The sequence below is a fragment of the Marmota flaviventris genome, chromosome 17, assembly GCF_047511675.1.
Source record: "Marmota flaviventris isolate mMarFla1 chromosome 17, mMarFla1.hap1, whole genome shotgun sequence".
Taxonomy (NCBI): domain Eukaryota; kingdom Metazoa; phylum Chordata; class Mammalia; order Rodentia; family Sciuridae; genus Marmota; species Marmota flaviventris.
In genome coordinates, this window is record NC_092514.1 from 216,214 (window position 1) to 231,031 (window position 14,818).

Genomic DNA, 14,818 nt, shown 5'->3' on the forward strand with positions numbered 1-14,818 from the left:
AAGTCATATGATCTTCCCAGGTTGAGTCAGGAAGATATAAACAATTTAAACAGACCAATATCAAATGAAAAAACAAAAGACGCCATCAGAGGCTTACCAACCACAAAAAGCCCAGGACCGGATGTTTACACAGGTGAGTTCTACAAGTCCTTTAAAGAAGAACTAATACCAACACTCTTCAATTTATTTCAGGATATAGTAAAATAGGCAGTCATTCCAAACTCATTTTATGATGCCAATATCACCCTGATCTCCAAACCAGGCAAAGACACATCAAAAAAGAAAACTTTAGACCAATATGTCTAATGAACATAGATGCAAATTTCTCAATAAAATTCTGGCAAATCTAATACAAAAACATATCAAAAAATTTGTGCACCGTGATCAAGTGGGATTCATCCCAGGGATGCAAGTTTGGTTCAACATACAGAAATCAAAAAATATAACTCACCACATCAATAGACTTAAAGGTAAAAATCATATGGTCACCACAATAGACACAGAAAAAGCATTTGACAAAATACAACATCCAGTTAAGTTTAAAACACTAGAAAAACTAGGGATAACAGGAACATATCTCAACGTTTTAAAGGCTATCTATGCTAATCCTCAGGCCAACATCATTCTAAACAGACAAAAAATTGAATGCATTCCCTCTAAAATCTGGAACAAGACAGGAATGCCCTCTCTCACCACTTCTATTCAACATAGTTCTTGAAACATTGGCCAGAGCAATTAGACAGATGAAAGAAATTAAAGGAATACACATAGGAAAAGAAGAACTTAAATTAGCACTATTTGCTGACAATATGATTCTATACCTAGAAGACCCCCAAAACTCCACCAGAAAATTTCTAGAACTAGTAATTGAATTCATCAAAGTAGCAGTATATAAAATCAAAACCCATAAATCAAAGGCATTTCTGTATATCAGTGACAAATCCTCTGAGAAGGAAATGAGGAAAACTACCCCATTCACAATAACCTAAAAAATAAGATAATTGGGAATCAGCTTAACAAAAGAGGTGAAAGATCTGTATAATAAAAACTACAGAAGCCTAAAGAGAGAAATCAAAGAAGACCTTAGAAGATGGAAAGATCTACCTTGTTCTTGGTTAGGCAGAATTAATATTATCAAAATGACTATACTACCAAAAGCACTATACATGTTTAATGCATTTCTCATCAAAATTCCAATGGCATTCCTCATAGAAATAGAAAAAGCAATCATGAAATTCATATGGAAAAATAAGAGACTCAGAATAGCTAAAGCAATCCTTAGCAGGATAAGTGAAGCAGGTGGCATCACTATACCAGACCTTAAACTATACTACAGAGCAATAGTATCAAAAACAGCATGCTATTCACACCAAATCAGTCTTGTAGACCAATGATAGAGAATAGAGGACACAGAGAGTAACCCCCCAAATTACAATTATCTTATATTTTAAAAAGGTCCCAAAAACCTGCACTGGAGAAAAGAGAGCATCTTCAAAAAATGGTACTAGGAAAACTGGAAACCCATATGCAACAATATGAAATTAAACCCTTATCTTTTACCTGCACAAGACTAAACTCAAAATGGATCAAGAACCTAGGAATGAAACCTGAAACTCTGTGCCTAATAGAGTAAAAAAGTAGGCCCTAATCTTCATCATGTGGGATTAGGCCCAACTTCCTTAATAAGACTCCTATAGCACAAAAATGTAAAGCAAGAATCAATATATAGGATAGAATCAAACCAAAAAGTTTCTTGAAGCAAAAGAAACAATCTGTGAGGTGAACAGAGAGCCTACATCCTGGGAGCAATTTTTGACCCCTCACACATCAGATGGAACACTAATCTCTAGGATATATAAAGAAGTCAAAAAGCTAAGCACAAAAAACAAAACAAAACAAAAAAAAACTCAAAAAACCCAATCAACACATGGGCCAAGGACTTGAAAAAACACTTCTCAGAAGAGGATATACAATCAATCAAGAAATATATTTTAAAAATGCTCATCGTCTATAGCAATTAGAGAACTGCCAATCAAAACTTCTTTAAGTTTGGGCTGGGGATGTGGCTCAAGCGGTAGCACGCTCGCCTGGCATGCGTGCGGCCTGGGTTCGATTCTCAGCACCACAAACAAACAAAGATGTTGTGTCCACTGAAAACTATATATATATATATATATATATATATATATATATATATATATATATATATATATATATTCATTCTCTCTCTCTCTCTCTCTCTCTCTCTCTCTCTCTCTCTCTCTAAAAAAAAACTACTCTAAGTTATTATCTCACTCCAGTCAGAATGACAGCTATTATGAAGACAAACAACAAAAATGTTGGCGAGGATGTGGAGAAAAATCTACACTCATACATTCCTGGTTGGACTGCAAATTGGTGCAGCCAATATGGAAAGCATTATGGAGATTCTTTGGAAATCTGGGAATGGAACCACCATTTGACTCAGGTATCCCTTCTCCTTGGACTACACCCAAAGGAATTAAAAACAGCATACAACAGGGACACAGCCACATCAATGTTTATAGCAGCACAATTCACAATAGCTAAACAGTGGAGCCAACCTAGATGCCCTTCAGTGGATGAATGGATTTAAAAATGTGGCACATATACACAATAGGATTTTATTCAGCAATAAGAGAGAATAAAATCATGGCATTTGCAGGTAAATGAATGGCATTGGAGAAGATAATGCTAAGTGAAATTAGCCAATCCACAAAAAAAAAAAGCCAAATGTTTTCTCTGATACAAGGAGGCTGACTCATAGTGGGATAGGGAGGGGAAGCATGGGATGAGTAGATGAATTCTAGATAGGAAAGAGGAGTGGGAGGTAAAGGGAGGGGCAGGGGATTAGAAAGGATGGTGGAATGTGATGGGCATCATTATTCAAAGTACATGTATGAAGACTTGAATTGGGGGTCAACATACTTTATATGCAACCTGAGATATGAAAAAATTGTGGTATATATGTGGGATAAGAATTGTAATGCAAAAAAACCCCAGAAAGTAATTGTGTTAAGGCATGAATTAGTGTGAACATACTTAATATACAAAGGTATGAAAAATTGTGCTCTATATGTGTAATAAGAATTGGAATACATTCCACTGTTGTATATATGTAAATATATAAAATCAATAAAAAATTCATATGCCATTCTCACTACAGAGCCCTTCCAAGGGCAGAAGTTGCAATTTAAAAAAAAAATTTCCTCTCATATATGAAGTATTAGAAGATTGTGCCATGAGAGAAAAACTTAAAAAGTTTTAAAAGTAATGCAAAGAACAATGCTGCAACACTATTTTTAAAAGATGGATAGTTGATTTAAAATTATTGAACCTGTATTTTATACCTTCTTATTAAAATTTTGAGAACAAGATACAATCATTCTGTGTCACATTACTAGGCAAACTGTTGAAGTACTGTTTTAAACCTCCCTGTATATAAAATTATCATGGAGGATGTAAAACCCATAATTTCCTTTTTGCTGTATGCATGTAATGAAATTGTAGATAGAAATGTATTGCATTAAAAATGAACAAAAACTAGGCACTTTTACTATACAAGACTGCTGATGAAGAAATGTGTTTGTGTGTGTGTGCGTGTGTGTGAGTGTGTGTGTGAAAGAAGATATCACAGGGACAAATGAGTTATGGCTTTGAATTACATGATGTGTGCCACATGACCTTAATGCAAATTTGCCAAATTTGATAGTGTAAAAAAATTGATAACTGTTCTAATATCTGAGTAGTAAGTTTTTAAAAAGTTTTTAAAAACATGTCATCATGGACTAATTTTGGTTGTTACAGTCATCAATGTCAACCCAAAAAATTCAAAGGTAAAAATTATGTGTGATCGAAACACCAGTTGACAGACAAACTTAGAGCTTTATTCTATTCAGAGAAGGCAGATGCATTGGAAATCTTTATTTTTTTTTTTAATACTGGAGATAATTGTATACCTATCAAAGTTTTTACAAATATGATTTTTTTAATTTCCATTCTGGACAACAGTGGTCAGCAGAATCATCAGTTGGCACCTTCATGGTGACCTCTCCATCACCTTGTCTCACTTGAACTCTTTTAATTTTATGCTCTGCAGTAGTCAATTATTTGTATTCAGCTAGTTCTCCTTTAATGTGCCACTGCTCTGTCTTTGTGTTACACATTCTGTTGTTTTGATTTATTTACAATACATGCTGTGCCATTATGATTTTAACTTTGTTGTGTTGGTTGAATAATTTGTAATACTTAAATGCTTGAGGTCACAGTGAAAAACCATACCAGTATTTCTTTCAGCTCCATTTCAAATATATTTATTTGATACCAGTATTTCTTTCAGCTCCATTTCAAATATAATTAACCTGAATATTTTGGATGTTTATCAAAGGTCTTTTATGAGGAAAGTAAATTTATGAAATAATAGATGTGTAGCATATATGAGTAATGTTGGCTTTGAACAAATTTTGAAAACTTATTTGACAAAATATTGGATCACCTGAAAAGAAGCATGAATTTTGAAATCTGAATGCCTTGGTTCTCAGTATTATCATTCTTTTTTCATATATATATATATATATATATATATATATATATATATATATATATATATATATATATATATATGATCAATGGACCTTTATTTATTTATATGAGGTGCTGAGAATCAAACCCAGTGCCTCACATATGTGAGGGGAGTGCTCTACCATTGAGCTACAACCCAACACCATCATTCTTTTTTTTAAAAAAAATATTTTTAGTTGTAAATGGAATCAATGCCTTTATATATTTTGTTTATTACGTGTGGTGCTTAGGATCAAACCCATGGCCTCACATGTGTGAGGTAAGTACTCTACTACTTAGCCACAACCCCAATCCCTGTATTATCATTCTTTATTGAATTTATTTCTTATTAAAGTATATAGTTTTTAAGACATTTTTTTTACAGTATTATGTAACTTTTAGCATGGTTAGATTAGAGTGATGCTCATATGTTACCATAGAGCAGACATTTATATTTTGTCTAGACTTTATTATATCAGTAGTTTTCATGCACTATATATATACAACAAGCAACCTATTTCCAATGAGAAACATGTCAGTTAATGTATTTAAAGCCATCGTTACAAGTTTGTAATGTATGTTTTCCAACTTGTTTTACATGTATGTGATGTATTACAAAAAATATTGTTCTTAATTGAAAAAAGGATATGAAATGTAAAACCACAATTTTTCATAAATGAATATTGCCAATTTTTTCCCAGCCCTTTCTTATATTGGGTGTTTTGACTTGAGATTCAGTTAGCTAATGAATGGATAAATTAATTAAACACTTATGAAATTTAGTTGGGATTTAACTTAGCTTGTAATTTAATTATTTGTTTCTTTATTGCAGCCATTCACCCACATCAATAATTTAGTGAATGTTACAATACCAATCTAAAAAACAACCAAAAAAGCAAACTGAGGGGTATGAGAGGAGAGGAGTGATGGTGATGGAAGTTACCAGGTAAAATCTTTATAATTCATCAAGATCTGCCTCAGGAACATATTCCTCTTTTAGTGTGTGTGTTTTTAAAATTTGTTTTAATTAGTTAAACATGACAGTACAATGATCTTGACATATCATATTTTTGAATAATATGGGGTATAATTTCTCATTTTTCTGAGTGTACAGGTTGCAGAATCACATTGGTCATGCAGTCATGTATATACATACAGCAATACTAATGTCTATTTTATTCTGCTGACCTTCCTTTCCCTCCTTCCCCTCCCCTCCCCTCCCATCAGTTCTCTCTACCCAATCTAATGTGACACACTTCTTTTTTTCCCTCACATCATCATACATGTATTCTGTATAACGATGAGGGTCTCCTTCCATCTTCCGTGGAATTCCACTTCTCCCTCACTTTCCCTCCAACCTCTCTTCCCAAGTGTGTTTTATTTTACAGAATGAATTTAAAAAGCAACTGTTACCAAGTAAATATAATTTAATATAAAAATTTAACATGAATTACTAATATTAAAATTATTAAACAAATAACATATAAGTCTGCAAATTCCATACAATATAGACAGTTATGTCTTTGGAAACGAAAAACAAGCTCCTGCTCCGAGTCTTACAGGTTAATTTCAGCTGCTGTGCACTGCAGGTATCATCTCTCCTGTGTCCCAGGGCCAAAATCTCTGCTCTCCCAGGTGTCTTATGGGGTCTATAAAACAGAACAAGGTAAAAAGGTCACTTGGGATGAGTTGCTGGCCACAGAGAGTGGCAAGGACCACAATTGTCCTCAGGAAATGCAAGATAAACTTGGGCCCTGATCTCTCCTGGGGTCTGGGCAGGGAGCACTGAGGCTGGTATGCTGCCCTCAGCTGAGGGTGTTGTCTGTGGGAAGAGTGTCTATGAATGTCCTCAGGAGGAAATTCTCATGGATATTCACCTTCAGAACCTTCTGAGGCTGCTTACCTAGAGAGTGAACATGAGGCAATGGGAAGAGTTCTCTAGGACATTTGGGTGTAAAGGCTGAGTAGCATACATCTGGGACCCTGAAGAGCAGCATCTGTGATGACACAGGGTGGAGCAAGGACCCTGGCTCCTCCAGCCCTACCCTCTGTAGTGCCATTCCTCAGAGAGCTTCCTGCACTGATTTTAACCAAATTGTACCTTCCCTTGCATGGCCATGGTCACATGCAGCTATGGAACCTTCAGTGCTCTAATTGATTCTTATGGATTGCAACAAAGTGCAACAAAGAAACTTACGAAAGCAAAGGAGAATATGTGGACTGATTTGACCTCTGCTCTCCTTCCCATTCTTTCGAGACTCACATTTCCTCTTCCTAAACTGCTTTATCACCTTTGTTGCATTGAGCCCACATATTAAAACAGGAGAGGGCCCCTGGAAACAAGTCATGTTAGGGGACCTACATTCCAATTGTGTAATCTTGACCTAGGAAAGGAAGGATACATTCATGCATGCTCAGAGCCAGCAAAGGCAGGAGAACCCAGCTATTCAGTGGTCAGTAAAACAGAACCAGATTGTTTGTGTCTCATGTATCAGGCAACAACTCAGTATTTCTGATGCTCCCTACAACTCAAACTCAGTGTATGGGTATGCAGTATTACTCAGCATGATTCAGTGGTATTGCCTGTGGTAAAAAAAGTAGGGAAAGACTAAGAATGTTAGTGCAGAGAGATTTAACAGACATTGAAGGTCCAAGGACCTCAAAGATCTGGATGAGGAAAGCACCTTTAGAAACGTCATAAAATGTGGGAAAGATGAAACATGGAAAATCTACAGAGTCTTTACATAAGAAAGAATAATTAAGAGAAACCAATAGAAAATCAATTACTTGCAGGTTTCTTGTCCTTTTTTCCTCCTCCTCATCCTCTGAATCACTTTCTGTTTTCTCTGTGGACCATGGCTGTGATGGTGATGATGTGGCCTTAGAAAAAGGAAAGGCAGAGTTAAAGTCAAGGTGAGAACTTAAGTTGCTCCTGCTCCTGGTGTTCTAGAACCCACAGTCAAAGCTCTCCATTCTTTCTCTTGTCTGCATTCCTGTCTCCTGGCCTCCATCACCTCACCTCTGCAATGAGAAATAGATCTAGCATCCCAAGAGCTCTTTTCCAGTTCACATTCTGCCATTGTACTTGGTAGGGATTCTGTGTCATCCTGTTCCTCCAAGAGGCAGCCACAGTCTCCCTGATTTTCTGGACTTAGGCCTCTTAAATACAAGCAAATTCAGATTTTCCTCCTAGTCCCAGGGCTTGGGAATTAGACGAAGACTGGAGGTTAGAAACATGTTCAAGGAGGAACTTCTCCCAACTCTTTTACAGGAGAACACAGTGGCCTGTCCAGGGAGCACAGAAACAATTTTCTTTAAGTTGCCCACATTTGAGAGTTCATTTTCAACCAGAAATAGACAAAACGCAGAAGAGAAAGTGCTGCTCTAAAAGGATAACAATCAGAGGGGAATTGTGACTTCTTACTCACTGCTTATCACTAGTGAGAGCTTCAATTACAGGTTTGCAAAGTGCTTCTAAGAAAGTATGTCCCACTAGATTCTTTCCATTGTGGGTCAAACCTAAAGTGCAGATCTTATTTCTTTCATGCACAATGACAAAAAATAATCAATAATGAAAGCCAAGCTACTTGATGTTTATTAGAGGCAAATTTAGGACAGAATGGGACTTAACATGGAAGATTGTGTTTACCTGGCAAAGCAAAAGTTGTCTTCTTATGAACAGGATGTCAGAAGGTCTACTAACTCTTCTTTTATGAAAATAATACATATTTCTGTTTTTTTTTTCTATTTTATTCCCATTCCTCATTTCCCACATGAGTAGTTGAACTCAAATCTTACCACGAAACCTTTCCCATTTTGTCATACCCCAAGGGCTGTTCCTACCTGCAGGCTCTTCCTCGTCACAGCTTGAATCATAATCTTTGCTCCATGTCCAACCTTTAGAGACACAGACACCATCAACAGAGTTACTCAAGATTGACTCATTCTTTCTTCTACACAACTAAGCTTATGATGGCTGCTAGGGTTGGATGTTTTTTTATCCCACAATGGATTGTGTGACTGAGGCTTGGTCCTCAGTATGGCCACAATGAGATTTGTGAAATCTGTGTGAGGAAGGGTCTGCTTGGAGGTGTTGAGGACATTTGACGGTATGAGAGTCAGAAGTAAGAATATAGATTTCTCAAACCCTTGTTAGATCCTGTTATATAAGAAGAGCAAATGAATCAACTGATCCCTGCTGGCTTCGTGTCTCCCCATGTGATGTCTCTCTCCTGCACCTGCATCCCTGCTGACACCACCAATCATGCAATGCAGCTAAGAGGGTATTCACTAAAGCCAAGTGTTTGCCAGTGCCATGCTCTTGTATCTCCAGAACTGTAAGCTAAACACACCCACCTGTACAATTTATTCAATTTCTGGGTTTCGTTATTGGAAAGAAAAATATAGTGATACTAATATTAATAGTCAGGATCATCTTCATCTCTGTTCTGGGTTCTCAGACCCTCTCTGAGTTCTGGGAAGTCAGAGGCCTCAAACAGGATGCTGCAAACAATTGCAAACCTTCTAATGAGAGAGTGGAGCTGTAAGGAGTCAAATTTTAACTACTTTCTTCCATTGGAACATTATCCCTCTCTCGTTGAAACAGACCAAGCTGACATGCAAACTGTGATGCCAACAGTTTCAGGAATATAAACTCACAGAACATACACTGTGCCATCATCAGAGCAGCGGCCCAGAAGAGAATGGCAATGTTCTCTGCTTGATGAACATGGGTCTACTGGCCACTTTGAAAGTTTCGTATTAAAATTAAAATAAAATTAAAAATACTGTTATTTTGGATGGCCAAGCCCAGGAGTTCAAAGATGAAGCAGACAAGAATTTCCTTCCCCTGGGTTTCCTTGGACAGCAGTTTGCTAGCATGTTCTCACTCCTCATAATCCTCATTTAAAAGTAGACTGTGGAGTCAGATTGTTAGCATGTTCTCACTCCTCATACTCCTGATCTATAAGTAGACTGTGGTGTCATGCAAAAGTGAAAAGTGCCAGGAACTCTCTGAGGGCCTGAGGAATCGACATAAACAAAGTCAACATTAAGATCCAGATGGCTCCCCTCAAAGTCAAGCATATCCCACCTAGAACTCATAAGAAATGTGTGTGAAAAGCTTGGACACAATGCTATCTTCTTAACTTCCCTACTGATTCTGGCTGGTCCTGGTCAGATCCCAGGTGGATACCTGGTTCATTGTAGAGCCTCACATGCTGAATAAGTGAGATCTTAGCACAGAGTTGCATTTATCAAATAATGTCGTGGACTAAGATGAAGACACTCTGCTCAGGGAGGAGTTCAGGAATGAGAAGGAATGATGACCACAGTGGTTCTACCCTCACAGTGACCAGTCAGTGTCAGTATCCATGTATGTAAGAATAGAAGGACCTAGACAGCATTTGAGACTGACAGTATGAAGACCTATCATATATACTGTCAATGTGATACCCTGCAGGCCACACAGGGGGCAGCACAGACCTAAAATAGGGATCGGACACCACTGCTGTGCTGAGCTGGACCTTCACTAGAGCCCACCTTTTGCTCTGTAACTAGATGAGCTGCAATTGTGCTGATCAGGACCCATGAAAATCCATCCAGTTAAAACATGTTTCTACAAAGTAGTGTCTACAAAAAGACCCAATAAGGTAGCTTTCAGTGTCAGTTGGATCATGCAAAGTAAGACCTTCCTTAGCTACAGTAATCTCTGGCCTGTGCATCTCCTCTGTCTCAGATGCCCACCATAAGTGAGCATAGTGCATTGGTGGACCTGAGGGTCACTGTTAAGGATTGGCCCTGTCCAGAAACTTGTGCCTAGAATGGGGATTGGAAGATGAATTCTGACACCTCTCACAAAAAATGTATATGAACGTGAAAATTTTTCATGAGTGAAGTGTTGTGAACAATCACATGCACTGATTGAATATAGAACCTACTGACAGGTGAGGTTTGCTATTAAATGAAGTTGCTACTGGTGCAGTGACAGGAATGAAATGGAGCTTTTTCTTTATAGAGTGTCGTGAAAATTTTCTGGGTTTTGATGGGATATGTTTTGCATGTTAATTGAGGGATTGGTGTGCAATGAACTGCACACATGGAGAGTTTACAGTTTGATCTATTTACACATATACAAAATCATGATCTAATGGAGATGGCTTTTTTTGTTTAAACATGTGGACATTGGCATGTTGGCATGTATATATTTGGAGAAACAAACAAATGTGCAAAAACGAACACAAAGTCACACTCAGAATCATGTTGCATGAATGCACACAGAGACACATGTATAAAACTCTCATTGACCTAACCACTTTGCTCAACTCACACAGGTGCTTCAAGGAAATATGCAGAATGGCCATAGATTTTTTTTAATCAATTTAGACCACAAACCCCTCACTTCTCGTTCTCAAGGAGGTAGTGGAATCACTGAGACTCTGCACTCAAAAGGAAGGAAGACTCTCTGACCCTTGGCATCATCTACATTTTGCAACAGGAAGAGAGTGAGGCCAGGATACATACCAATTATGGATCCTCTTGAATCCTCCTGTAAATACAGAAAAGGAGTCACTATGAAGATCAAGCCATGCTCTGTCCTGTGTGCACAAGTCTTTTGTTTACTTGGTGACATTAGAATATCCAATGAGAATGTGGGCAAATCAAGGGAACAGATAGCAAATGTACTCTCACCAAATGACACAAGCTTTTCTAGGGGATTTGTGTCACAGGACTATGTTAGGTGATAATTAAGGAATTCGATGCCCAGGAGGGAAAACCATAGCAAGGCACAAAGCTTGTTATCATACAGTGTGTAGTTTACACTGTTTCTTGTTAATGTTGCCTTCAGTGAGGTCTCATTTGGCAACAGACACCCTGATGAGAATCTGCACACTCAGGAAATTGTGTATGTCATCTCCAGGAAACCATATCATATTACAAGAGAAAGAGAAACTAAAGAGCAACACTTGGATTTCAGAGGAAGATAAGCAACCTTACCATGGCTTTTGATGGGGCCTCCTGACCCATGCTTTCTCCAGGAATGAACTCCACCATGTCATTTGGGGGAACTAGGAGGATGCAGAATAATGATTAGTATACTGATTTAAGGCTTATGAATAGTTCAGGTCATTTCTTGATATGGATATCAGTGAAAATATACAGCAAAGATAAGAAGAAGAATGAGAGATGGCCGCGAATAGAGTGCATCACACCCTGTGTACCGCATCACTGCACAGGTGAATACAGGGTTAGAACGACAAAAAGCTATCTTGTTAGGAATTTCCAGCAAAATTGGGGTGCACCGAAACCTAGATGAAGGATTTCCATCACCGAGGACTGGTTACTGAGTCTCAAATGCGAGCCAACTGTGCGACCAGAGATCCGGGCTGACTGATCCGCCGCCTGCCCTGCGGCCCACCCCACAGCTACAGACGGCGGGGTGCCGCCGAGAAGTGACCAGCAAGCAGAGAGAAACGGTGCTACAGATTCTGTGGAGTCCTGCTGGCTGTGCCCTCACTGAGCTCTGGGCTGAGTTCGGGGTAAGGAAGTGGTCCAGTTCTATCCCCCACAACAGAAAGTCCACCAAGGAAGCCAGCAGCCACCACATCGCCAGGTTCCTACAGATTGCAACAATAAAACAGCATGAACAACCAGACTACATATAACTTACTAAATGCAAATAGATGAATACTAAGAATAAGTCTGTACTCCACCTAAGCCCTTAAATACCCCCAAGTAGTCCTGTCTATTTTCTTGTTAATATCCGCCTGCATTTGAGTAACCCCCCAAAGAAGCTAACACATACTAACCTCCATACAATCAAATCACCTGACCTTAACATAAAATCCTAAGTCCAAACCTCAGTTCTCTATATGCCATCAAAATCTGAAGGCCTTTAATGAAACCAATGAATTTACCTTAAATGACAAGTAAATGCAACATCTCTAAACATTGTCTCCTAACACAAAGGAGAGATAGTGGAACTATAAAAACCAAAACAAATTTAAAGGAGAAAACAGAAACACAGCAGTCAAACAGAGTTGGAAAGTAACTTGAGCACCATGAAAATACAAGAAAAAAAGGAGCACAAACAATGCAGGACAACTTAAATACAAAGGAGAACCTAGAGGCACCAGAAAAATGGACGGAGAAAGAAGTCAAAGCATACCAAATTCAGATGGAATGGAATCTTAGAGAAGACTTTAGACAGCAAGTTCAAACAATGAAAGTCTATTTTGAAAACAAATTAAATAAGAAAATTCAAATGTCAAAGAACGAGCTCTATCAGGAAATAGAGATTTAAAAACAAACCAAACAGTAATCCTAGAAATGCAGGAAACCATAAACCAAATTAAAAACTCAAACGAGAATATTACAAATAGACTAGATCAAGTAGAAGCCAGAACATCAGATAATGAAGACAAAGTTTATCAACTTGAAAAGAATATAGTCAACACAGAAAGGATGCTTAAAAGACACGAGCAATCTATCCAAGAGATATGGGATGTCATAAAAAAAACAAACTTGAGAGTCATTGGGTTAGAAGAAGGCATAGAGGTTCAAACCAAAAGAATGAACAATCTATTGAATGAAATAATCCTAGAAAACTTCCCAGATATGAAAGATGGGGAATGGATTGCCAAATCCTGGAAGCCTACAGGACCCCAAACATTCAAAACCGTAATAGACCAACTCCAAGACACATAATTATGAAGATACCCAACATACAGAACAAGGAGAGATATTAAAAGCTATGAGAGAAAGGAGGCAGATTACATTCATGGGTAAACCAATTAGGTTAACGGCTGATTTTTCATCACAGATGTTGGAAGCGAGAATATCCTGGAACAACGTATTTCCAACGCTAAAAAATAATGGATTCCAACCAAGAATACTGTATCCAGCAAAATTAAGCTTCAGATTTGACAATGATATTAAAATATTTCATGATAAACAAAAGTTAAAAGAATTCGCAGACAGAAAACCAGCACTGCATGGCATCTTGAGCAAAACACTACAAGAAGAGGAATTGAAAAACAGCACCCCAAACTAACAGTGGGAGGTAACTCATTAAAGGGAAGGAAAAAAAATAACCAAAAAGGGAAAACTAGCCATATCATCCATCCGTCTACCCACCCATTTGTCCACTCAGCCGTCCACCTTCTCTCTTCTCTCATCCGCCCGCCATGCCATCCCCAACCTTCTTCCCCGCCCACCCCAGGGTTTGCAAGGTGACCCCAGCCCGGGCTGTCCCATTTTACAGATGGAGGAGCCTCCATCGCAGGAGAAATGACAAAGAGCTCAGGGTCACTGTCAGGACCCCCGTTGGCTGTCCTGCCTCGGGTGACCAGTGCCTCTGAGGGGCCTGCTCTCTGGGAGGCAATCTCTCTGGGCACATGTGGTCAGGGGAAATGACAGGCTACAAACAACGAACAACGTAGCGCTCAAGGTGGGTCTGGGCTGTGGCACCGTTTGGTGAGCACCTACTGTGTGTTCTTCAGGTCTGATGGGACTGTCCCCATTCTACAGAGGAGGGGATCGAGTCTCTGAGAGGCCAAGTGACGGGACAGAGCCCGGGCCCCAGACCAGAGGGTGGGACTCTAAATTCCTCTTGTCTCCGCTCTGCCACTTGGGTCCTGGTTTCTTCCCTGCCACCGCACACAGTGTGGCCTCAGGACACGCGGAACCTCAGTGTCCCCGTATGTCCTGAGAGTTGCCTGCACAGTTTCTGGGGTTGACCGCAGAAGAAGAGGGGAGAACAGGAGCCAGGGGTCGCCACAGCCCTCGGTGACCCCGCTCACTCACTCATTCAACAAACACCGTGTGCCCTGCACTCCCACTGTGTGCCTGCCTGAAGCTCAGCATTGGGAACACATAGGTGACAGAGAGGGACAAAGGCTTCCATTCTCTGGGGAGGACAGTAGCCAAGCCCACACTTATGTTCAGCGATGGGGTGGTGACAAGATTTCTATGAGAAGGGGACAGCGTCAGGAGGGAGGAGGAGACAGCCCTCCAGGAGGACATGGTGCTTGGTCTCAGCACTGACCCCATCATGAGTAGAGCCTGGTGTCAGGGCTGCAGGGAACAGAGGACCAGGCAGAGGGAATAGTGAGTTCCAAGGGCTGGTGTGGAGTCAGCATGCTGGGGACATGGAACTGGATTTGGGGACCTTGCCAGCCTCTGCTCGGGACTTCTCCACGTGGCTCCTGTGACACCACATTGACTCTGGTCATTAATGACA

The 14,818-nt window shown here is 39.3% G+C and overlaps 1 long non-coding RNA gene across 1 annotated transcript; it reads right to left on the bottom strand.

Moving 5' to 3' along the window:
- Nucleotides 1-6,037: 6,037 nt before the first annotated feature.
- On the bottom strand, nt 6,038-11,675 carry LOC139702394 (uncharacterized). The gene is made up of 5 exons (XR_011705034.1): nt 11,575-11,675; nt 11,101-11,125; nt 8,422-8,475; nt 7,366-7,458; nt 6,038-6,227 (listed from the first exon to the last, which is right to left on the bottom strand). It is a non-coding gene; the product is annotated as an uncharacterized lncRNA (long non-coding RNA).
- Between the last annotated feature and the right edge of the window lie 3,143 nt (nt 11,676-14,818).